Consider the following 27,017-nt stretch of genomic DNA (forward strand, 5'->3'; position numbering starts at 1 on the left):
GCATGTTAGGGTTAAATGTCCAATTATAGCTTCAGGTTATGAAGTCCAATCCTCCCAGATTGCTCTCCTCAATTTGCTGTTGTTTACACTTTTTTTTGTGCCTGAAGTTGCAATGGTGTCCTTGGTTCTCAGGCTGCAAAATGATTGTTTTGTCTAACTAAACTGTGAAGAGAACTTGGTAACCCTTTATGTGAAGTTCAGTTATAAACTAATGCAGCACAGAATGTGGAAAATATGAAAGCTAAACCTTAAGGTATCAAAGTGACATAACAAGCAAGAAGTCTGAAGATCTCCTATCTACACCTGAAATTGCTGAAGATGTTGCCAGTTGTTGAGTTGCAAGTTGTGAAGCTAAGCTGACCCCTCTGACAAACATTTTGGTCACATTTTGAACTAAAATAATAATCATCCTTACAAGAGTAGCCTGAGGCCATCTGATGCAGTTAAAAAATGGTTTGTTAGCATATGCATATGCCACTTTGCTGACTTCTCCTTCATTCTTACTGCTGGCAGGAACTTGTCAAATCAATGTGATCCAAATGTATGAGGCCATATACTTGGGGTGTGTATATTTTTATTAGGAATGCACATGTGCACTCTTTTGTCCTCTCCTTCATTCATTTTTTCCACAGCAGGAAATCTCAGCATATTTGGCATCCAAGCCCATCAGCACAGTACCATCTCCAGTGAGCACCAAGAGGATTTCCAGCTTGAAGCTGATGAATGCCTAACACTGGAAAAAAGAATGTGAGAGGGAAAGCTTGGTTCAGTTTCACCCTGCTGCTCTCTTGGGAGATCATTCCCAGGCTCTTTCCCTGTTTTCCTGATGTTGGAGCTCCTGTGCCAAGCTGGCTCTGCAGCTCCCACTGCACCAGTCCCCTGTCAGTGCATCACAGGGGCTGTGACAGCAGGCAGGGACAGGGATAATTACACATTATCAGTAAGGGAAATGCCCACTGACAGGACACTTTGCAGCAGTTCTTTGCCTTGCAGATGTTCTGTGGCAGTCACCGCACTGGAGGCCTAATTTATTGCAGCCCTTAGGACAAATTTCTACTTTATTATTAAAGAATTTCTACTTGTTCTAGTGGTGTTTGCCCTCCACAGGTCCCAAGAGAAAACAGAGAAGTCAGGCACTGGCTTCATATTTTTAGTGCCTTCATGTGTCACCATGTTCAATATTTCTTTCTTGCTGAAAGAGTCCTTGGGCACTCCTGAACATTTCACTCAGTCACTTCCCCATCCCCGTGCTTTGCTGGGTGTCTCTGCACTCAGGTGTTCCTGCCTCATTCTTTGTACTGTTTTCTGCAGTGAGTGGAAAAGGCACATTACCCTGCAAGCTAAAGGTGGTGCAGACAGTTCTCAACAAAATTATCTAACATAAACCTGTACAGGTAGAGATTTTGGTATTTTGTTTTGATCTGCACAGAACTTTCCCTCTTTTGCAGCTCTCTGAAATGGCTCTCTGCTAAAGGCCTGCTTTCAAGAGGCAGGAACTAGCATTTATCCTTCATTCCAGCACAAGGCTGTGAAGGAAAAGGTGCTTTTTGACTCATTTTGACATGTAGCTTTGATTTTTTCTTCCAGACTGAAAAGGTCAAAATTAGACAACTGCAAAACAAACATGCCACTTCACTTTCACAAATGCTGTACTTAAAGCACATACTTTCCTGATAACCATGTCACATTAAGACCTTCTACAAAATAAATTAGTGGCTTTTTTTATGAAAATATTTGGTTGTTTTTTTTTTTTCTTCTTTACTCGTGGTTTCCTCTTATTAAGGAAAGGAAGATATAAAGAGGGAAATAAAATTGAGTCATAAAATGATGAATGACTTCTGAATGAGTTGCATGGGAAAGTTAAGAAGTTCCAAAAATAAGAGCACTGAATTAGGATCACATGTGCTAAGAAGAAAACGTAATAGAATTACAGCAAGATGTAGAAGTTCACATTTCTGGGGTATAACACAAAGGAGATGATAAGTGAAACAAAGATTTGAGGAGGCATCAATGCATGTTAAAGTTAATATGGTTTGAAGGGAGAGAAAATTAACAGCTAGGTGAAGGTTTTTTGAAGGGGTAAAGAAAGAAAGAAAGTGGTTTCTGATTGTGGTATGCCTTCCACAGGAACGAGACAATTGAAGATCTGAAAAAGCTGCAACACTGATGACAAGACAGGAGGATTAAAAAGAAAATTGCTGTATTCTGTTTGCCTGTCTTTGCCACTGAGTGCATAAGCTCTGGCTGATTCCTTGATGGCACAGCTTCAATGTGGCTGTGAAAGGGGCAGGAGGAGAAAAAGCCTGGGCTCTGAAAATACATGAACTGCTAAGGGGGCACATGCTAAACAAGGAATCAGATCTTTTTTAATCTGATCTTAAGAGAAAAAGCAACTTTGGCCAGGGCAGGGAACGACTATCATTTATTTTATTGAAGCTGATAGTTCTAGCTAATTTATGGTCAATGTAAAATATGTAGACAATATTTTCAATTTTAGGTGGTTAAATGAGGGCTTTTAAGTCCATTTTCAGCACAGAAAGGAAGGAAGCCTGGTTTACAAAAGCCATTATTTCAGTGGGGCTTATTGGTGCTCTGTCAGTTGCTAGCTAGCTGCCAAAATATGGATTTAGGAGCCTGGCTATAGTCAGCCAAGACAAAAAGCCTGGTCACAAAATATACTGCTGGGCTCTCTGTGGAAGCAAACCTTTGAAGAAAAACACCATACATACAACAATTTGTTTCTTGTTCAACTGTCTGGTCTGATTCGGGTGACTACCTGTTTTAATTCTGCACTCCTGGGAACACAGTACATGATAAATCCTAGCATTGCATACCTCACTTTCTTTCCTAATGTATTCCCTTCAATATTCTTATGTTTCTCTGTACACAGGCAAGGAACAAAAAGCTCAGGAAAGAAATTAAATGTTTGTTGTTTTTTTTTTTTTACCTGAATTTCATTTACACAGTTCCGTGGAGAATGAAAGTTCCTGTATGCTCCTCCTCTAATCAAAAGGCAAAAGTCTTTTACAATATGGAATGATTAAAAATTAAGTGAAAATATTAAAAACCCCAACCAATCAAACAAGTTAGAAGTAGTATCATTTAGTTTACCTGAAACAACTGCAATTGATTTATTCTACATCATTAAATTTTGGGTTCTTAAAAACCTGGGATACAGCTATTTGTGAGAAACATTAGATTATCACTCCTTGCTGACTCACAAGTTTTTCCCCATCATTAGAACAAGCCCTCAGTTTAAAAAAATGAAGCTTTTTTAAAAGGAATTTCTAAGTTTTATCTGATACTAATGTCCAGCTCAACACTTTTTAATATTAATCTATCTGAAAATCACTGAGGAATACTCAGCTACTTAAAGTCAACAAGAGGTAAACTCAGGAATCAAAAATAAAAATTGGTCTGTGCTAGACAAGGAGCACTGAACACACAGTTATTCTTTTGTCAAATTAGGAGAAGATACGTGAGTTACAGGTTCCTGGCAATGCTATAAAGGAGGGAAATTATGAATTTGCAGGAGTGCCTTGTTGAGCATGATACTTTTGATCAATGAAAAGCTGGCAGCATTCACACTGCAGATTACACTGGTGGTTCTGGTCTGGGCACATCTGCCATCCTTTAAAAGTCCAGGTTAATATGTTCCCTTTACATATCAGCATTTGAACATCTCTTTGTGAAAGGGGCTGGAGAAAATGAAGGGCACCAGAAGAGAACAAAGCAGTCTGAAGTGCAGATATAACTATCCTGTAAATAGCTGATAGAGGTTTTTGATAGAGCCATTATCTATACAAGTGCATTAAAAGCCACACTGAATATCCTTCAGCGTAACTAGCTGCAAGATGAATTTAAGCAGCAGTTGAATAGACAGTCAGGACATGATATCCACCTTCGAATCCCTGGATTAGCCCCACAGTTTACATAACACAGTCCCTGAGGTCCACTTTGTAACTGTTTCTCATCATGCAAGGATTTCCTTTGGATTAATGAAAAGATTAATGTCTGGAAATCCTTTGAATTTCCTTTCAGTGGCATGAGGAAGCAGTGAAGTTATTTACCCAATTAAACATCTCTGTTTGACTTCCCACCCTTATTTTAAGAGTGGTGATTTGGCAGTATAGATAAATGAATATTAATGACAGTTGTCCTCCCTTCCTTGTCTTATCTGTGCTTCATCCTCAGCTGTTGCTAAAACTATTTGCAATTTTATTTGTATTTAAATGCATGTAAATAGAGGTGCAAATTGGAGTTGCAGTTTCTGACACCGAGGCCTATAAAAACCTCATTCCAGAGATGCTTATTTTTAAATGCACAAATGTGAACAACTTTCTTTTCACAAAGTCCTCCCTAGACAGTGAGCTGCTGCTCTCCCTCACAGATTTCTATCAGAGGATCTTTCAAACAGCTGACCACTTTCAAATCCTGCTATTGTCCCTACCTGCTACAAATAGCTTAGCCAACTTTGAACCAAAACCAGCCTTTTCACTGGATTATGCATTGCAAAAGGCTTTGGATTATTTTGTATGACTGGACCCCTTATTTACAACAAGAAGATTATGGTTTTAAACAATAAAGAATTTTTGGATTCATGAGGATTCTGATCTTTTAATTAATTTGCTAAACACTTCAGGATAGAGGGCTCTTGGTAATCTTCTAGTGCAATTGATACCATAGCAATTCCTACATTTATGAACACTTTAAAAAACAGTATGTGCAACCCCTCTGATACCCTAGGTGGCAAAACAAGTCCCACTCACTTATGCTATGTAGATACTGACTGAAGCACTCAGGCTTGTTAACTTGGCTACTAGGTTTTAAAAAACAACACTTGAGAACTCATAAATTCTGGCATTAGTTATTCTGCAGTTATTATTAGTTATTCTGTTGCTGTAACATTTGGCTGTCTCACAATCTTTCCATTTATTCATGGTTATTTACCCATGGGATTTGTAAGTGAGGTGAAACTCACAGTGGTAGAAGGTCCCCAGCAAAAAGTCCATTGAACAGGAGGGTCCACAAGCACCAGACTGATGAGGCTGCATTTCCTGTGAAGTGTTGTCTCATGGTTCACTGTCTTTGGCATTTCCATTCCAAGACCAAAGTGACCTTTCTTCCATGGACAGACATTTATTACACCCTTTATGTGTGCATTTTCATGTCTGTATTAAGATTGGATCTCAAATGGTAGCATTTACCATGAAAAAATGGTCTTGTTCACCCCTGTGACCCCTTATTTTCATTACATCTATTGGAATTGAACTACCTTTTAAGCCTGTATCTCTATTCAAGATTATTGGAACTGGCCAGCCTGCTTCCAGTGGCAGGAAAATATTTTTCTTTTTCAGGTGGAACAAGAGCAAATGCCCACCAAGAATGCCAACTACTTTATTTACACCACAATTGAAATCAGCCCATGACCCAGTGCCCTGCAGGAGTTTTGGTCCAGCCTTTGCTTTAATGAATGCAGCTCCACAGGGCAGTAACCTGGAGAAAGGTCTTGCTGCTGCACCATGCAAACTGCACTGCCTCACAATCTCTTCTCTTACTATAATAGCCAGCAAGCTTGGAATGATTTGAACTGTAAATAACTTCTGGGGCTTATCAGAAAAGGAACAGCGTGGAGAATGATAAAATTGTTACTGTAAATAATAGTCTGAGAACTCCAGATCAGCCTCCCCTCCAGTGAGGCAACTACCTACCTTCTCATGAAAAACAACAGCAGCTCCCTTCCCTGAGACAAGGATCCATGCTTTGAGAACAGATGGTGCTACTTTTGATGCCAAGCACTCTGCACTTCACTGTTTATTAAATTGGCCAGAGAAGACTGTAAGATCAGCTCCCAAACAACACACACGAGCCATGATGTCTGCGCCGTGCACGCTGAACCGGTGCACACCCAGGACCTTTTACACTGTAAAGGTATGGAATATGCACAGGTGGAAAGCAGGCCCTCTGAGATTTTTCCTCCAGATTATTTTTTTTTAACTCTATTTCTATTTTATTCATATAATTTTTTTTTTCATTTAAATAATTTCTGGAAGATCATGGCAATTGCTTTATGTTGCCCCCAGTACAGATGGTGTCAGTGTCCAAAGCTGGTGGAGAGGAAACATCACTGCTTTGACTTCACATCTTTCTGGCCCCCCTTTGAATCCCTCCTGTAACTTTGGTACAGAGTTCTTCATGACTGCTCTACTTCCTAAAATAAGTGCCAGAACTCCCAAGTTTTCAACACTGGCATGCCCATAATTCCCAGCAGAGCAGGAAACAAAGCTCCTGCTTTCCCTCTGCTCATCTCCTCAGTAGTGACCCAGTCACACAGGTTACAGGTATTTGCTGTTGTAGAGGTAGTACTTGAGACATTTACACAATTGGCATTTCTCAGGATTCAGCTCAGTTATCACATTCATCTCAATTCCAATTGTCTTTACAGCACTGTAGTATACCACAGTTTTATGATCTAAACAGCAAATAAAAAAAGAGACACCAAACAGTTAATTTCTGTGAAGCAGCAGTTTCTGGAAAGAACAATTCCTGTTATTGATTTTTTTTATTATTTGGTATTTTTGTGATTTTAAAGATTGCTCTGAAAAGAGGCCCTGAAACAGACATTTATAGCACTTCACCACAACCACAAGTACTTGACAAATGCAGTTATACATAACCTGTAATCATCATCTACAGGGGGATCCACACTGCTCTCAGCTGTGAAAAATCACACTCTGCTCCTTTAGGAATGCCTGGCAGTGGTAAAGTTTCTGGGAGAGGCTCTGGACTTTCAGCTTATGTGTGTTGACTGCTGAAAGATGAAAGTTGTTTAACAGGTCCTATGCCCTCTGACCACTCCTGCATTCACCACTTTGGCTTCCCTTCCTTTTTTTCTTTTTTAATTTAAATTAAAAAAAAAAAAATCAAAACCAAAATCTGCCTTGTGATGCATTAAATACCATGTTTGTGTTTTCAGTTTGAGGATTGAAAATTGATCTCATTACCAATAGGCATACATTTTTGGACAACCTATCTCTTCAAGTAAAGGTTTTCCAAGTCTACAGAGATCAAAGTGGCTATGAAAATATTAAGCTGGGGAAGTTTTTTAATGGTCAAAACTTAAGTTTACAAGCCAGTGGATCCTGCACAATCAAATCAGGTCTCTTACAGTTGGTTCCAAAGTCACATCAGCAGGCAAGTTGGAGTATCTGCAGGATGGGTTTACTGAAAGCCAGAAGCCTCTGGAACCAGCAAGCAGCAGGGAGAGGAGAGGGAGAAGGGAGCCAGCCGAGTCAGCAGGGAAGCAGCAGAGGAGCTCTGACCTAATATTGCTCACTTTGTTCCATTCTGATTCCAGGTTCATTATTCTTCACCAGCAGAGGACTTCAGGAAATCAGCTTTTTTTCTTCTTTAGTCAGTTCCTGGCTAATGCGCAAGCAGAGCTTTGCTTACTAAAAAGAAAAATTATTTATGGGCATTTTGGCATAAAGTTGGGTTTGCATGGGCAATCAAATCTACTGAGCGTTACAATCAGCCACTGGCCAGCAGCAATGGGGGTGCCTGTTGCAAGTTCCTTGCAGTGTCATCCTCCCTTGGATCAGGACAGACCCCTAAAGCCACAGTTTTGCTCAGTTCTTATAATCCAGCAGGCCAGGGTCCTACACGACCAGCACAGCACGTGCATAAATCATTGCTACTCCAACATCCCACAAAGGAAACATTTCTTGAATATCATAGCTACAGACATAAGATGTTCCAAAATGGCCATTTCTGGAGGAATGGTTTTATTGTCTATTTATAAATGTTTTATCTATGTACAACCCAATCACTTCAGCGACAGGGATGTGTTTGTACACTCCAGCCAGGATGTCAATAAACACATATAGGCATAGAAATTACTTTCATCAGGGGCAATTTCTAGATCAGCCCACAGTTCCCAGTGGGTGGCCTGGTAATAATCAGTCAGCTACTGAATTATGAAGGTCCAGTTAATAACTTAGTTTCAGTTTGGTTCATTGTCTCAAGCTTGCCCATTATCTCATCCATGAGGAGACAGCTGGGCTATTCCTGGACCCCTCAAGAAATCCATGACTTGGTGTGCACATAGGCACCCTGTTACCAAGCTGCACCACAATTATAACTAAAGAATAAGCTTGCTTTCCCTGTTTATAACTCAAAAATTAAGTCCCATAGCTCTTGTCACACCTAGTTGTCCTGGATGGAAGGGAAAAATGTGGAATAGTTTTCCTGCTCTTGATTATAAACAATTGTCTGTATTAGAATGCCTCACTTGAAAAGAATTTCATCAGACAAAGGAGAGGATGATCACTCAGATATTTCCCTGCCCTCCTTCAGGGTAGCTGTGGGGAACTGAACTTTGAGCTGTAAGTTGGAATGCCTGACTTCTGTATTTTGAAGGGAAGACAGCAGCTCTAGCTCACCTGTTATTTCCTCTGCTCTGAGGAAAGAAAGAATTGAGAGCATGATCTGGACTTTGATTAGGCTGCTTTAATTAAAATACACTGAATTTTTCAACTCTCAGCCAGGCTGAAAGAAAATTCAGATTCAGTCTTCATTCTTCTACTGGAGATACAATTTATTAGTATGAAGTTAGGGTCTTCATATCTGAGAATTACAATATCCTATAAAGTCTATTACTCTTGATACTCGTATTTCATAATGAATTCATTTCTTAAAATTCATCCAGAAAATTGTCAGAGGAGATGAGAGGGGGGAAAAGGGAGGGCAAGGAAAGGGATGGAAAAGGAACAGAAGGTTAAGGGAGGGAAGAGGAACTAGGGATGGAGGGAGAAGGGATGGCAGATGGGAGGCAGGGAGGGGAGAAGGCATTTTCTATACATTTCAATGTAGTATCATTTATTCTAGCAAAACTGTCATGCTTTATACTAAATGAGAATCTAAATTGAAGTTACTAAATTGGTATATAAGCCTTAATCAATTAAAAACAAATTTTTAAAAAGCCAACAAAACAAAAAGACACCAAAAAAAAACCACACCAAAAACCCAAACAAACAAAAAAACCTAAAAAAAAAATCAACCTGAGCCCCTACTGATCCTGGCACTTTCCCTTTTGATATGCATTTATGTAAAACAATCATTAAAGGTTTTTATGGGAGTGCATTTACTTCTGTCTCTCCAAACAATGACATTCCCATGGTAATCTTTCTTATCTTCAAAGCTTTTATCCTAGCTTTACAGGATTTTTACTTACAACAGCAATGTTCACTGAAAGCTATCAGCAGTGGTATAATTCATCAGTAGATATTCCAGTAAATGTTCTTTGGGACAGTCATCTCCTAACATGAGAGGAAAGATGTAGTCAAAGGGAAAATAATATGAAACTCTCTCCTTAGATCCACATTCTACAAATACTTGAATACTCTCAATATTAACTGATCTACACGTGAATGTACAATACTCAGTTCCTCAGTGGAAATAATCTGCAGCTCACAGAATCAGATATCTTTAATATTAAATTTAATGTTAAAGCAGCTCATGTAAATCACATGTAGCAAAAAACACTCCCTATTCAAAATTGTATGATTGATTTGTATCAAAACAACGAAGTGTTAACCATAGGTATTAAGACAGCTGTGTCTTTTTACATGCATGTAAATATTCATTAGAAAGTCCAATAGCTTCCCTGGAAGATTAGTGAGATTTTACACTGGGGTTAGCTAATAAAAATAAAAATAAAAAAATAAAAAAATAGAAAAAAAGAAAGGCAAGAATAATTGTCATGGGAATTGGATAAAATATTCCTGATACAGTTCTTAGGGAATAACTCCACTCCTTCCTTGTGCAGCAATCACCTCCTAAACAGTACATTAGTCTGTGTACAATGTTATGTGTGATTTCACAGAACCTGACATCAGTGTCTTGTTTCTAATTGCCAACACCATATGATGGAAAGCATTCATTTAAAACACAAACCTATTGGAAATGATTCTTATCTCAACCTAACTATCAACAACATAGTCACAAAAGAAGTCACTTGAATTGTTAATATTTTACTTTCAACATGCCTGCATTTGTCCAGCTATAAAGAAAGTATATTCATCACTTTTTAAATCACCTGAAATAAATAGATGAAGTTTGCTGGAATTAACAAATATGATATCAGGAAAACACAGACAACTTTAATATGTACCTGAAACTATACTTTTATTATTTTAGTGTTTGTATTCTGTGAACAAAAGTATTTTCTTATTATATGTTTTATATTCAAAATTGCTATAAGTCAAGGTGATCAGAGTTCTAGCTAGCTAGCTAGTTGTTTTGAATAAAATCCTTTCACTAAGCTTTTGGTTTCTGCTTTTCTGTCCTTGTTACAACAAAGATCTTCAGATTTGAAGTAATAAAATGCCGTGCATTCCCATGGATAAAACCAGAGCTTAAAAAAGCTCAGAAAAGATTTTGCACAGTTCACGTGTCAGACAAACTTGTACAGGCTCACGTTGCAGCAGAAGACAAAGATCAGGAATTCCTAGCAGTATGTACGTATGCATTCACTGAAGTTGCCTGTAATTTTCGAGTGATATTGGCACAATGTTGCTCAGAAGAAACCACAAAAATCTCCTTTACTAAGAGTCTGAGAGGACAAAAGCAAGCAAAGACAATGAGAAGCCTGCATGCAGATTCCAAAGCTGTTTCAGTCATGGGAATGCAAACATGGGTCAGTTGTGTTTTTCAGTAAGATGTAATGAAGTGACTCAGAGACCAAGTACAAATTAGCATGGTGTTACAATGGCGTGGATACTGAAAATGTGAGAATTACATATAAATATTACCAGATGAATGAGAAATCTCAAGTTACATCACTATTTGCATAACTAAATGTATGTACACAATATGCAAACTCCCCCCCACCGACTTCTAGTACAGAAAACTTAAAGAGGAGATTTTCTTATACTCTTTTACTTATACTTTTTCTTATGTTGGGCCACTTTGTCCTTCTTTCAATCCTGTTTCTCACAGAAAGGTGATAAAGGAGGTTCCATCAAGAAAATCCAGTCACAGTACATCGAATGGTGAATGTAAGTAACTTTCATCTAGCAGGTAATTTACCTAAGAGGTTTATTTTCTTTAGGTACCAGTTCTGCAACAAATATCACTCAAATTATAATCAGAAGGGGTGGGGGAGCACTGTCTTTTTTTATGACTATATAAAGCTGTAGGACTGCTTCAAAACCACAGTCTGTTACAGGGCTCACATCCTAGATTTTGATGCTTTGTTGGCTACCAAATTTATGTTTCCTAGGAGAATTTCAAAGGATGGCTCATGCTTCCATGATGCAGGAAATATTGCCAATATTATCACTGCTGCACACTGTATAAGCTGAATTGTACATCTCTGGGTCTCAGTGAATGGCAAAATAATAGGATTTTTTTTTATATAGAGTGCTTGAGTGGGCATTTACATTTCCTATGCTTATTCTGAAGTCCTGGACACACCTGTGGTATAACTGATAGTGATGGCAGTGTAAATTACAGTCTGGATAGAATTTAATATATCCAAGGTAGAGATCATGTTTAGTACTGATGTGGCTTCAGAGTTGTATCAATATGGTTTGAGAGGTCTGATAAATATCAAGAGTAACTCTAACCCTGAAAGTCTAATGGCTGCAATGGCTTTTTTGCATAAGAATTGCAAAAAGGAACATAAATTGCATTTTTTAAGTGCGCTTCTTTCTCTAATACATATGAACATTAAGCAGAACTAGACACTGAATTTCATTTTTCAAACCGGTCATTTTTTAAATTTTGCCACACATTTCTTCATCATGAGAAACACAAATTAAACTTACGGTTTTTACAGAGGTATTCACCATAATTTTTATGACTAGAGCACTTTCCAATTTTCAGTTGGCATGACTGTGTGGAAGATTGCAGTTCTGTACCATAATTACCCTGAACAGTAAGAAACATTTTTAAAAATGTTTTTATTTAAAGTGAATAGACAATAAAGATTTTTACCTGCTATACATGAGAAGTAATGACCCAAATGAAAATAATGAAAATAAGCATCTGGGGTGATGAACGTAACATTTTAATGAACCTTGTCAAGATTCTGATTTAGCTTGAACTCTAGAGTAACTACAGCATCTTTTTATATATCAGTATTCTTTGTATTTTTTTATTGGCCTATCTTTTAGGTTTCTGAGTAAGCACTGATGATAAATAGTAACAGGATAAAATATGTTAGAGCATATTTAAGTATGGATAAGATGTTCAACCAAGACATCATTCTGAGACAGTATTTAATTAATTCTATCATGGCAACAGGAGATCATCTCTGCTTAACTTGCCATGTTTTCCAGGCATGCTTATCCAAAGGACTCAAGCTTCTGGTCATTAATGATCATAAAAATGCCTAATGAATTTGTTACAGTCACAAATTTCAATATTCTGGTCAAGCCATATTTTAGAAGTATATGTTTCCATTAAGTCCTCTCAAATTTTCCATTGGGGTTTTAATTTTTACTCCTTTAAAATATCTCAGCCAAGGTATCCCTTCCAAACAGCTATGCCTTCAGTTGGTTAAGTTGATGTCATAACTCTGAAGTCTTGTGAGCATCTGTGAAGCATCACCATGTCTGATTGTAGTTTGGTAAGATTTCTTAATTTTGCTTCCTGTTACTGTTATGGTAGGTAGTTTTTGTTTGGTTAGTTTTTTTTTTTTTTCTTTAACAGAAAGTATCTGCAGTCTATCAAAATATCAAGACATATCAATGGCTGTCTCAATAATAATCTTATTTATGGTAAAATGATGAAAACTTTCCCTCTGAAAAGTACAGAAGAGATGCTACAACAGCCAGAAGAGTCAGTTGATACTGAATCTATTGTTTGATATGGGTAAGACATTTTCATAATAGACTGACAAATGCTACATGCCTCAGATTCAGAAGCTACTCAGTGTCATGGCTGAAGTTTTAGTGTATGGCACTAAGCTGGAAAAGAAATCAGTAGGAGGTCAGTAAAAAATTACTTTGACTGCATGTCAGTGTGCATAGGTCTCCAAAATGTTGAGCCCTCCCAAACTATATCCTCCAGTGGAACTAAAGGCTTTGTCATGTGGATTAAAAGTGTAAGGGTATGCTCTGCAAATTACTTCCCTTAAGGGGTGCCAGAAAACAGAGAAAACACCATCTAGATTTCACATTTGAGATGGATGCCTCTGAAGGGAGAAAGCTTAGAGTGGAAAATAGGGTTGTAGCACCATTTTTTATAATTAGTCAAGGATAAATCTCAGAAAAGAATGCTTTTAGACATGAACTCACACACCACACATGTGCACTTATGTCCTCATACATATGGAGAGAAGAGTAACAGCACAAAACCTTTTATCAACATCCAAATGAGCCTCTGTGTCCTTCAGAGTCTGACACCCCTGTACATGTGTCACATTAAAAGACTCATATACAAGAGCTGCATATGCACAGTTATGCTTGTGATTCAAGTCAGACAAAAAAACCTCAGTATGGAAAGAAGACTGATGGGATTAGAGCCTCCAAGGTTTCAACAGAGGCTGTTCCTTACTTCTTGTGTATTCCATGAAATTGTTGCTCTCAATAGCTTCCCTGAATGCTATTAGTGTTTATGTTCTTATGGGACAGTAAATTTTTAAAAAAAAAATAGCAATTTCAGATGAGCAGAAATAAGTAAGGAAATTCAGAACTTCCAAAAGGTAGAGCTACCATATTTCAGGTCCACGTGAGAAAACAGGAGATGCACTGCACTGCACCACTAAGATGCCCTTTCCTCTACACTGTCTTTAAAGAAAATCCAGAATGGAAATAATAAACACCTTTTTCATCAGATTAATCCCTCCATGTTTTTCAAGGCAAAGAACACCTTGTAAAAGACACTTCCTCTAGTTGTCCATAGATTCAACTGAGCCTCAGTCTTTATGTACACTCCATGTGACAGCTTAATAACTTTAGCTGAGTTTTTCCTATCCTGCTGTGAAATATTTAATCTGGAGGGTTATGATGGGAGAAGGGGGGTACTCCTTTTTAAATTACTAAACCTTTTAAGAAGCTATCAACTGTTACATGACTTCCACAAAGCCATGTAATTGACCTTCAAGGGAGGTTGCCATAACCATCTGAACAGGCAATTAGCCATAATAAACTGTGGCTGCATCGCCAAGCACCTTTAGAAGGTTTTCTAGTCACAACTGGAAGTGCTGTAGAGATGCAGTCCATGGGTGGGCAAGTGCAGTTTCCTTAGCTCTGTGCTGAAGAAAAATCTGTCTCAGCCATTCAGAGGCTGAAATTGGATCTGTTGTGCTGCTGGGGCTCCATCCATTAATTACCCTGAGGATTAAATTTAAGGCCTTCAGCTGACTTTGGGAATGGTCCAGAGCCAAAAGAAGGAGAGTGGTAGGAGCCTCTCTTTTGCAAATGTCTGAAGCTAGTCAGCAGAAGGTGCTACACGTTACAACACGTGAATTTCTCATCTTCGCCTACAACTGCAAATTCTGTGAATTATAGTCATTCTGCATGGAGGCAAACAATGTAGGAAACATTGTTCTATTTTATTAAATAGTCCCATGAATTTTTACTCGTATAAAATATCAGAAAGTTACACATTTGCACATGGGTATATTAATATCATTAGTTGTCCATTCTGAATGAAGCTAATTAACTTTTAGCTGAATTTTACATAGAGAGCAACCAAGTTCTTTTTGTTAGCAGGAGAGCTGGGTTTGAATGTTCACATTTCTGTTTGGAGTGATCTATGGGTAGTCTGGAATCCTAAACAGGGAGTATTTTGTAGAAAATAGCTGGCTGCCTGATTGAGTCAAAAAGTAGCTGCTGCTGCAGTAAATCTCTGCCATAGTTTAGCATAAAGGTATATCTAAATGGGGAAACAGAACCTTGCATTTTAGAAGCATGTATGAGAAAGTGTCACAGGTGACAAAAAATGGCTATTTCACCTGGGAAGGGATATATATAAAATCAAAACATGCCATGAAATTGGAATCTATGACACATTTTAAAATGAGGGGAAACCCAGCAGATTAATGTTGTTTGTACATTTCCAGCAGTCCTGCAGTCACCTTGTACTTAACATTAGCCATGAAATGACAGCAGAATCAAACTCAGTAAATATTTATTTAGCCCTAAAGTATTAAGACTAATCCCTTCTGTTTTCCCCTCTGTTGTTCTTTCACACAAATGTGAAAAAGTTGGCACATGCAAACTTTAATTCACTAGAGGTATGCTAAGGGGATATAGAGCTGCTTTAACTTACAGAGGTACTTGCATAGGCAGTTACAAAATCCTTACAGTGTTGCTGCAATGGAGGAGAAAAGGTTTAAACTTTGAAGTGTGGTGGCTCTTAACTGACTGGTGGATCAGAGGTTTTCTAGACAAAGGCCTGAACCCCATCATTTCATGAGGAGAATTTTGTGCTGAGCATTTCTGTGCTGCAACCAGGAGCTGACAGATGCTTGGTGGGGTTTTACTGGATCAGCTTTACATCAGTTCAGAAAAAAATAAGCGAAAGAACATGGTCCAAATCTTTTTTGTCTTTTGCATCAGCACAGCTTTTTTAATAGTTAACACTTGTACACCCTGGAATTGTGCCACGTATCCTAACTCTTCTCTGCCCATTTTATGAGCCCTGCGTGTTCCACTTCCATGCCAAAGCTCTGAAGTTGGGGTCTGGTGTGTTCCAAACACATCTTCTGGATATTCACTTTGGAGTGCCATGAGCTTTCTGCTTGTGTAGCTGTTCCATTCTGCTTCTTCAGCAGATCTCCACAAATTCAGGAAATAAAGCAAGTTCTCGCCTCCCCTGATATCTGCCTGTGCAGGATGGCCTTAAAATAGTTTTTCAATGAACTCTGTGGGCTCTGGATGAGCTTCTTATCGTGGCAGGTTTTTTCTGCAAAGCTACCCTGTGCATCTTTCAAAGGACAGTTTGGACTAAGCCAGGCCTATTTGCAGTCATTCCTTGCTCTAACATACTTCATCTCTGAGGGCCTAGTTATGCTGGTATTGTTTGAATTCACAGAAGTTAAGATGGTTTCAAGAATCAAACATGGTTGTAAGCAGCAGGAATACAGCTGGTAGTTATGTTGCATTCACACATGGTCTAGACACCTTTAGCCCATTGTGTTACCTGTGAACAATCAAAATAATTGCATTGTCACATGCTTATGAGGTGGTTTCTTTTCTTCCAAAATGTAATTTGGTTTAAATTGATATCCATACACTGGGTTATTCATGGCTACAATTGTAACTAATACAGCAGAGCAAATTATGATTCCATTTAGTTCAATAATTGCAATAAAAATACAGAAAAAATCTTCTACATTGACTTATTCTGTGTATTTTTCATTATAATGCTGCATTTTGTTCCCAGATTATGTGCCTCTAATTATTTTGTCTTTAAAATACATAGACCACTTGCCAATAATAAAATGTTGTTTGAAAGAAGAAACCCAAAATGATTCATTAAAATTTGTCAAAATAAGCAGTTGGTGATTTTAAAATGAAACATTTCAGATCTCTTTACACTGCTTCCATATTTTTTCAGCTATAATTATTTGCCAAATTACATTCATTGATCTGAACAATTTTGGTCACTTTAAAACTGTGCTTTCAGTGACTTTCACAGTAATTTGAAAAAAAAATACCTCCCCTGCTGTTATAACAATAAAGGATGCAAAAACATTCTCTGCAAAATGGAGCAAAGTCATAAGAGCTGAATAAGAAACAATATTTCTGTTTCATGAAAGTAATCCAGTAGGCATTTTCCAACCTGTCTACATTTAACAGTTGTGAGTGGTCTACAGCCATGTCTAAAAGCTTTCTAGCACCTCATGTAAAACATTTTTTCATCTCCCAGGCTGAGGTTCCTCTCTTGCCTGAGTTAGAGTCTGCATTTGAGTCTCAAATACATACTCCTGCATCAGTAATTTAGTGATGTATTTCTTTATCAGGGCCCACACTGTTTTCTTTCTATAGTGAATATGTTTAATGTAATAAACATGATTTGGCAAATAGGGGTTTACATATTTAAGATAATTTTTAGTCTTGGAGATTCTCACTATCAACAGAAATTCCAGCTTCTTTGAAAATGATATATACTCCCTTGTGAGAAAATCTGATTTTAATTCACCTACATTTTCTGATTATAACAGGAGATTTTGGTGTAATTTCCCAACTCACTGTAATCAAGTCAGATCAGAGCTTCTGTACTGTTAAGATTAACACACAGGCTGAATACTACATGTGCCAGAGACATTGTTTTGGTCATACCAGGCATATAAAATAAAGCATATGCATAAGTCTTTGCAGAATCAGGTTACTTGTAAGAAAAGTTGCATCTAATACATCTATTTAGATAAATACATTCGTATACAGGTAGAAAGATGCAACATATGAGAATGATGACTGGGTTGCCACTAGAATTCTATTTTGTGTAGAACCCAAGAATTGTTCCTCTGGTAATATATAACTAGAAAACCATAAATAACTCTCTGTCTTCTACCACTGAGACCTTACATTTTAAAAGACATACTTGTATATTACTAGTCAGGGACATATAAATATTTAATGGCATAGCGTCTGCTCATAATACACCAAAATTAAGGACTATTGCACTTTTCCTTGGAAATTTGATAACAATTGGCTATATATTTTGTGCTATCAAATCCTGAAACTTTTCTGTCCCAGAGAAAATGTGCTTGGTTTCTCATGGAATATATACATGTTTTTGGGGGCTGTTGGCATTTACGCCTCTCCCCAAGAAGATCTGTTAGAATCACTCTGTTACTGATATAACCACAAGAATTTATGCAGTTTATTTAAACCCCATGCTAATAAAAGCATTGCACCATTATGCATCTCATGACAAACCATCCATTTCTGATATGTTTAAAAGAGTCAGACTTGGAGTGTCAGGGATTCAGGATGACCAGGACTATCTGCTACTTCTCTGTATTTCCCTTTTTATTTACTGTGAGTTTCATTTAATTGATTGCCAGCAGAGAAGAACATAACTGATTAAAAATAAAGAATCACTAGAAATAACATCAAATAACAAGTTTTTTGTGATCATATTATCATAAAGAGGTAAGAAATAAAGAAACTATGAGAAAAAAAAAACTCCATGAAGTTCCATGCCCTGCAAAGCTGTGAGGTAATGACTTTTCTCAGATTTGTCATTCTAGGTGTCTCTGCCCATGGCAGGGAGATTTAGACTAGATGATCTGTAAGATTTTTTACAATCCAAAACTTTCTATGATTCTATGATTCCATGATTCTGTGATTCCATGATTCAGTGGTAAGAGGGCTAACGGCTCCCATTGTCCCAAAAGTGATTATGGCCACCATCATCGTGTTTCACAATCAGGAGAAAAATCTGAAGAACAGGATTTGTTAGGCTGGCATGGTTTTTCATGCTCATCAAACTGTTTAGAGAGCTTAGCTGAAGTAAAGAGTGAAACAGTATAGCAGCTGGTGCAAAAAGATCCTTAAACATTTGATAGACAATATACATGAGAGAAAGCATTGCTCTGGCTGAGAGAGGGAGAATTGCAACAAAGACCCCAATTTATTTTTGCCATTCTAACTATTATACCTAGGATTACAGCAGAAAACAAAGAAATAATGGCATTGTTCCTTTCAAGTGCAAAGCGTGACTGACTGCATTTCATTCTGCTCCATCCCTTCTGCAGATTAAAGCCCACAAGTGACTACTATGTTTTCACACCAAAATATAGATACATAAATAAATCACTAAATAAAACTGATCATCTGCTGGAGGACAGATGTTAACAAAACACTTGTGGTTCAGAAGTGAAATTTATATTAAAAACATTTGCAAGCAACTCTATGACTGGCAAGCATCAAAAATCAAGAGATTCATATTTAATGTTGGTGCTTTTCTCTAATTCAGATGTATTAAAAAAGAGACACCATATGCTCAGGGGTGGGAACAGGGTGGATATACCAAAGTGACATTACATAGGAACTATAATAAAATCCCTGTTGAAGAATTGATCCCATATGACATGCTGCTGAATGTGCCTGGATGTAAAGGAACTGACAAAACATAAATAATTAAATATATAATTAGGCCTTAAAACTTGCTGTTGAAGGATAGTACTGAGGATGTAATTAATTTCATGAGGCATTAGCAGGTGTGAGCTTGTGGGCAGGAGAAATATGTTTTACAGCCTGTGTTTCTCAAGGTATTTGCATCTACATGCCACTTAGAGTGAGTTTCCTTTTAATTGGGTTCCTCTCATTCCTAAAGTCACATAGGAGTGTGTTCTACCAGTCAAGCCTCTATTCCCCCTGGATCATATCTTTTAAACGATGACATTAGAAGAGTGTCAGGTTACTGTACTGAATTTCAGTTATTGTACAGCTCATGAAGTATATTCCTTTAAACTGATATATTTCATGTAAGTTGAAAAGAGGACTTTTGTATTTCTGTTACAGGACAGGCTGATTTGGATTACTTAATCCTTTCTGAGTGGATTACTATAAATTAAGGGACAAAAACCTCAGGCCTCATGAACCCTTAAATAAGGTGTAGGTGTACCCTTACTCCGCCCTCCACCCCCACCAGCTAAAATATTAAAAATCCAAACCTCACTTTTGCAGAATCTGAAAACATTTGTGAATTTGGGACAGCTTCCAGAAGCTTGCAGAATGTCTCATTCTGGAGGACTGCAACAAGGAAACAGTAAATATTTCTGAAATGAAACACTGATACTTCTCATTTAAATTATGCTTTTGTTTAAAAACTGACCTAATTTGAAGGGGTCAGCAATGTTATAAAAGCCAAAGAATTGAGCAACATTTTTTTTTGGCACAACTGAAATTACATTTTTCCCTGGATGACCAAATTAAAAAATCCACTATTATGTGCTCTTAATCTACTCAGATTTTGAGCTTGTTACATAACAATTTTGATCAGGAGGTGATTTCTTCATAAAATTGTTACATAATTGCAATTTAGGTGTAGTTATTATTAATAAAGGAATCTCTTTTTCATTACAGGTATTATGCTTTTTGCTTCCTCATAAATGCAGCTTTCTCCTGTATATGGAAATAATTCAAGAGGTGCAAGATATTTACACAAATTAAGACTCCAGCCTCAGTGATGCCTTTGTGTGTACCAGTGTTGCTTCTCTTGTCAAGACACACCTTGGGACAGATCTCAGGTTAAAACAGAGTTTTTGAGGTTTCTGGTCTGCCTATGACAGTGTCTATTAAAAAGATGCATAGAAATGAAGCATTCTTTGTGCACAGAGACTTGTTTTTAAAGTTTCATAAGGTTCCTTCAGGTTTTTGGGCTTTTTTCTGAAAGGATCAAAAAGTGTGTAGGTGTATTCTGGGCTACCCTTTTCAGGCTGAAGCTAGAAGGGGAAATTCAGAATTCAATTACATATGTAAAAGCATAAAAGTAAAGTGTAAAAGTTGTCTAAAATTAATATGCACTCCTCTTTGCCACTCAGACTTTTAAAATACTTGATCTGTGATCTGTGATCTGTGCTCAAAAATCATTCAGAGACTAAAATCTTCACTTAGTTTCAGGCAAACATCAATTTTGTAGATACTCAAAAAAGGCAGAACAGAAAATGCAATGTGCACATGCTTCATACAGTAGAAACCTACAGGTATAACAATGTGACCTTTTATTACTGAACCATGCTATGTTTCAATTTTATGCTGGTTTTTGAATTGACAGAAGTTAAGATGGTTTGAGGACTCAAACACGGATGTAAGCAGCAGGAATACAGCACGTTACTACAGTTATCTTGTGAGTTTACCTTGATGCATCTTTCACACACTACATCTCCAAGCTGCATCCCTAAGGCACAGCCAGGCATAACCTTTGGGTTCTTGTACTCCACTCATCACACAGTGGGAAACCTGCTGCATTTAACTATCAATCCACAGAGGAAAAGATGAGGGAAAAGAAAAAAAAAAAAAAACAAAAACAAAGTTCACACATTTTTAGTACTTAAATCCTTGCCAAGATGTGCTCATTTCTAAGGGTAAGAATAAGCATTCTCAAGAAAAATGAAAAGACTAAGGGAGGAGCAGTTGAGAAGATGAAGAGAGTAAGTCTAAAAAGAAAAAAGAGCAAGCTCCTCCAGGGAATTCTAAACCTGCTTCTATTCCCATAATTAACTGAAGCTAGTGTAACAGTGCAGATACTAAAAATGAATAAATGTTCGCATTAAAATGAATGTTAAAACCCTCTTATCCTTTTCCTTGAATCAGGAACCAACCTCCTGCTGGGGCTGAGATCATGTCGGTGAATTGGCAAAATGAAAATATCATTGCAAAACGTAAGTATGCGCTATAAAATTGTGGCCTCATTGAGATATATATTTCTTTTTTGGAAGTCATCTTTCTTCTTTTAGACACTTTAGAATAGAAGACTGATTTTGGCTATCTCTAGTTGTGAGAGAATCCTCTGTAACATAGCAATTATCCTCCTACAGAGCTGGACCAGGACCATCTTGGATAATCATCCCTCCTCCACCACTGTACCACAGGGTCTGGATGAAGCAGGTCAGGGTCTCTCCCTGGTGCAAGGAAGTCAGACAGGTTGTGCCTGGAGGTGTGTTTGGCCACTGGAGATACCAATGCCAAGGGCAAGGAACTGCCCTGTAGGGATGTCCAGACTGGCAACACCCTCAGCTTCTGGCTAACAGTTTTAGCCAGGGAGCAGCCCCAGGGTGAGTGACATCGCTTAGCATTCTCCCTCTCTGCACCAGCTACTCCCCAGCTACAGACCAGGGCATGGTCCTTTGGGTTTCTTCCCCTCTTTCTAACTTCCAACCACACAGCTGCTTTTAAAATGTCATGGTACCATAACAAGCCTTCATTCACTTGTTCTCTTTTTCATCTCTTCTCCACCCATTCCCTTAACTTTTCTCCCTGCCTTCCTCTGTTCTTTCTGCTCATCTCAGATATAAAGTGCTTGTGCCTAGAAAGGCTGTAGTTTTAGAAAAATGTATGCAAATTGTGCATCTGTCGAAACGTTTTGTATTTATTAGTGTAAAATATCACACTTAAAAATGCAAATAAATAGTTAAAGAAGAAGAAAAGCAAGAAAACAAGCATACAGAAGGAGAGCAAGAGACTACAGCAAAGGGAAGCAGAGCAGAAAGAAAACAGGGAAGCATTGTCTTGAAAATATGCTTCTGAGAGGAACCCTGAAGTTTTCTGTTCTCTTTGCCAATGAGGTAAGTAGAGACAGACCTAACTGGAAAATCTACCATTTCCTCACCTATTATTTTTTGTCTGCCAGAAATGTCCAACGAATTTACTAAGCTGGTTGTGAGTTTTAAATCTCTTGGCTGAGACAACAGGAATCACAGTTGTACTGCAGATTGGATGATATGTACTCCTGATCACGGGTGTGAAACACAATGCTGGAGAGTGATTGTTGTCAGGAACTGCATTACTCTTCTGTGAAAAAAAGCCTGAGGTCTGGAACTTTTCTGAGCTTGACCACTCTGTGAGCAAGAGAACCAATTTTTAGTTGTACTTTGCAATGCAGAAGGAGTCAGACACTCATATTTCTCCTTAAAGGGATAGTCCTTGATTGAAACAAGATTTAAGTATGTCATCTTTAATAGGACTGGTAAATAGATTTTAAAAATACAATATACCATGCAACTGTATGCATATTATTCTTGGCTAAGCTTGTTTAGGATTTAAATCAAAATATTATGATAGCTATTTTATGAGGTGACAACACAGATTGTTTTTCATTATACTGTATGCAAAGAGTGGGAAACGAGAATAATCCATCTTTATAATATATTCCTAATTGTAATCATTTTTGCATAACAGACATGGTTATAGAGCATCCTTCCCCCAAAAATTCCTCAGTGTATCCAACAGTATTAAAAACACACTCTCTACTAGTGGTAAGGCAAACTGTGTGCTGTGGGGTGTTGTCTGAGCCCTTCCCAAACACATCCATGGAGGATCAGAGCAAGGAGTCCACCACTGGGTCAGGAAATGCATGCACATAAATATGCAGACCATGTCCTTTGGTCTTGCTGGCACTGCTGTCAGTCACGCCTGCTGCAGCCTACATCGCTTTCTAGACAAGGAATTGGACAGGCACCTTTCTCCATACAGCAAGGAAAACAGTCCCTCAGGCTGCAGTTTTGCTGAGGCACACCCAGAGAAAATTACTCTGACTTCAGCTGGAGGGACGATGCAGAAGCACAACCACCTGTTAGCAAATCACAGAAACTCCCTGCAGTAACAGGCTAAATACCTCACCCAGCTGGAAGCACATGAAAAATAAAAAAAAATAATAAAAAAAAAAGAGGCAGGTTTTGTTTGGGGTTGGTTTAGTGTGGTTTTATTTTAAAGGGTCATAACGGGTGGTGGTGCGCAAGCATCGCCAGGGAGGCCCTGTCCCATCCATTGGAATGGAGGCGAGAGTCTTGAGAAAAGCACATTGTTCTGCCACAAATCTATTTGCCCATTCTCACTGAAGTGAATAGCCCTTCATTCCAGTGGGAATTTGTGCCGTCACTTCAAATGTTATGCATATAAGTTAATTTCACACTGCTTCAGGACTTTGTTTTCAAACTACCAAAAGGGTTAAGAACTGAGAAGCAAACACTTGCCAAACTCCCCAGTCTAAACTAAGGGTAAGGGATTTTTTTTTTTTTTTTTTTTCCATGGGGGGAAGACAAGTGGGTGGACAATGGCCAGAAAGAGAGGGAAATAGGGGCTGGAAATAAAGTACAGTCTTTTGTATTTCTACAGCTCAAAGATGCTTTTTAACAGGACTGCTGCCAACTGTAGAAAAGCATCTTTTTATGGACAAAATATGCCAGTGACAACGGATTTACAAGAACTGAGCCAGTGTGTCCTATACGCATTTATTCCATATTATGCAAGATTAATTCTTTGGAGCATCATGCCTTCAGGAGTGTTCTAAGCATTGGGGAGCCAAATTTAGACTTGATATCATGAAGTCAAATTTCCTTTTGTACCACAAAGTCCCCAGGATGCCTGATTACAACAGTGCTGAATCTGGCACTGGAAGATGTTACCTACAGACTGGGCACAGTTCTGCTTAAATATGACAAATTGCATTTGCTTCCTTAGCCTGCATCTATTGATGTACATAATTTGGTGCTAGACCTTCAAAACATTTTATTTTAAACAGACTTAATGCTTTTTTGTTGTTTTGGAATAGAAGGAATAAAAATATAGCAGATGGCAATTTGAATATACTTGTCACAAACAGGATTTTAAGGTTGCACTCTCAGTTACACTATGGCCCCATTATATTTCCTGCCCATCCTAGGAATGCCTTAAACTTGGTGTAAATGTAATTATGAAATGTAATTTGTTTTGATGTTAACTATAAAATGGGACTTATCTGTATAGGACTCATCTATACAGGGAAATGGAATAATTACACCCAATTAAAATATCTACCTGGGATGTTACATCAGCAAAGCTATAGCAGTATAAATTATTCTGCTACAATTATGTTCATTAGTTTTCCCGGGTAAAAAGGTTCTTATCATAAATAAAAATGGGTCTCTAATGATTAATTCAGTATTATATTTATCCAGGTTTATTGGCATGGGGGAATACATTGGTTACCATGGAATCAAAGCGGAGAATCTAACAGCAGAGTAAAGGACCAGGCATCAAAAGTATCAGCAGAGTGAGAAACCCTCTTTTAAACAAAAAGGTCTGCCATATGAACATGACTGTGAACCTTTGGACAGCATCCTGTGTACCACCCAGTGACTCCACATCCCTACTGAACATTGGAACATGTTGTATTGTGGTTTTTTACCTTATGTTATTTCGCAATGATTTGCTCCTATTTTCCCCAATGGTCTTACCCTTGACTGCCCCTTTTCTTACATGTTAATCCCCTTCCCCCTCTGGGGTCAATCAGCAGAAAAGTATTGAATCATTCCCCTGTACCCTCCCTGGTACCTTCTCCATCACTCGACTCCCCATCCCACCTATCTAGAACCTTCCACAAGGGCGTGGAGTGATTGGGTGAGGGTCAGGGATCCCTCCTCCCTGCCTTCCCCATTGGGAATCCTTCTGTCTCCCCTGAAATCCCTCATCGGTCTTGGGGTGATCCCCTCCCTTGTCTCCTCCCCAGTTTATAAACTGTTGCACCCTACCTCTTGGGGCTCTAGTCTCGCTCCGCTAAGGTTCAGGGCTCCTCAGGAGCATTCAATAAACCTTGGAGTTTGCCTCAGAAGAGAGTCAGCCTGTTTCCTTCCACGGTAGTCACCAGCCTCTCCTCCCAGCAGGGCCAACTGCATGAGCACTGACCTGGAGATGCTGTCCAAAATCTGTCAGAAGATACGAGAGTGTTCCCTGCTGCCAGCCGTGTCGACCCAAGTGGACATTGGCTGGGCACAGCGGCAGGAATGAGTACAGTTTTGAACTAGCTGAGGATTAGACTGATAAAATTACATTTCATAAAACCTGAAGTCATTTCAGTTATGTTGGTTTTCAGAGCAAAATGATGAGGAATGCCCAATATCCATCATAGCCAGCAATTTGCTTGTAGTAATTCTTTGCCTGAATACTGTTTGTTTCACAGTTACAAATTACTGAGGCCAGTTAATTGGCAAGCAGTGTGGCTGGAGATGGAATGAACACTCTATTGTGAGCATCTGATGAACTCAGCCATACATATTTTTGAGAGAAACTGCTCTTCATGTCCACTGTTGAAAGAAAGCAAATATTTTGGGGAATATGTGGTACTTACGTGAAAACTGCTAGCCACAGATATTTCAGCAGCAAGTATGGTATTTATAGCTATTCAGGTTTTGCAAGGATAGTGCATCTGAAATAAAAAAGCACACTTAGACTGTAAAGAGGCAAGACTCTCAAGCCACTTCTTTTAAGGTATCTATATTTTGCTGCTGAAAATCACATCCAGGATACATAATGGGATACTTCCATTGACACCACACCCACAAAACAATCAGCGCAAAGAAACGGTATTTCTTAGAAAAGTCACCTTTAGTTTAGTGACCTGGTTACAGACTGCTCTAATTCTCAGACAGCCCTTAGCTGGACTCCTGGGACCTTCGGCAGAGGCGCCAATTCCCTCTTCACCTCGAGCGGCCACTTTGCCCTGACAATACTCGGAGCATTGCTGTCCGCCGGTGGCTGGGGCACCATCGCTCCCTGTGGGGCAGCTCTGCCCTCGTCAGCGGCAGCGTTTCCCAGAGCAAAGCTATGCGCTGTGCCACAGCCAAGAAATCCCTGCAGGCATCAGCATGACAGAAACGCTGCCTGCTGCCCGCGGACCCCTGCTGCACAGGGCCGTATTTGGTATTCCTCGCTCAGCTCCGCACAGATGGTTTCAGACCTTCGGATCCTGCCGTCTGCAGCGGGCTCGGCACCGCCTCGGAGCCGTGCGCTCCCCGAGTCCGCCCGGACGCCGGCCCCTCGCTGCCCGGCCCACACCGCACGGGGCTCTGCCAAGGGCAGCGCAAGCGACGCCAGGACAGCGCCGGGGAACTTTATTGTTGGCAAAACCAGCGGGCACTGCGGGGTTCCAGCCCGGCGGCCGAGGAGAAACCGGCTCGGCTCCCCGGGACATCCCGGCTCTCGGGAATGCCCTCGCCCGGCGGAGAGAGGGCTGTGGCCGCTCCCCGTCCGGGCGAGCGCTGCTAGGCGATCCCCAGCTCGTGGGGCAGCGGCTGCCCAGGCCAGCCCGGCCCGCGGCGGAGCCTGAGGGGCGGCGGAGCCTGAGGGGCGCGGACGCACAGTCCGGCCGGGCGGGCGGAGGGGCGGCGGCGGCGGGACGTACCAACAGCCCCCCGGGGGAGGGCGCCGTGATGCCCCCTCCCACGCGGCGCCCCCGAGACCAACGGGAACCCCCGCGATGCGCTGAGCGCGAGTCCCGCAAAGCGGGGCGGGATAGAAGGGGGCGAGGCGACTGGCCCCGGAGGGGGGGGAGGTTGTGGGGGTCGCGGTGGAGGCGCC

General features: G+C 39.4%; 2 long non-coding RNA genes across 2 annotated transcripts; one reads left to right on the forward strand and one right to left on the reverse strand.

Annotated features, from left to right (window-relative positions):
• Positions 1-20,819: 20,819 nt before the first annotated feature.
• LOC140685275 (uncharacterized) lies at positions 20,820-24,784 on the forward strand. The gene is made up of 3 exons (XR_012058633.1): positions 20,820-21,115; positions 21,279-21,346; positions 24,620-24,784. It is a non-coding gene; the product is annotated as an uncharacterized lncRNA (long non-coding RNA).
• LOC140685278 (uncharacterized) lies at positions 24,606-26,927 on the reverse strand. The gene is made up of 2 exons (XR_012058659.1): positions 25,789-26,927; positions 24,606-25,366 (listed from the first exon to the last, which is right to left on the reverse strand). It is a non-coding gene; the product is annotated as an uncharacterized lncRNA (long non-coding RNA).
• Positions 26,928-27,017: the final 90 nt, after the last annotated feature.

Source organism: Taeniopygia guttata, chromosome 1, assembly GCF_048771995.1.
Source record: "Taeniopygia guttata chromosome 1, bTaeGut7.mat, whole genome shotgun sequence".
Taxonomy (NCBI): domain Eukaryota; kingdom Metazoa; phylum Chordata; class Aves; order Passeriformes; family Estrildidae; genus Taeniopygia; species Taeniopygia guttata.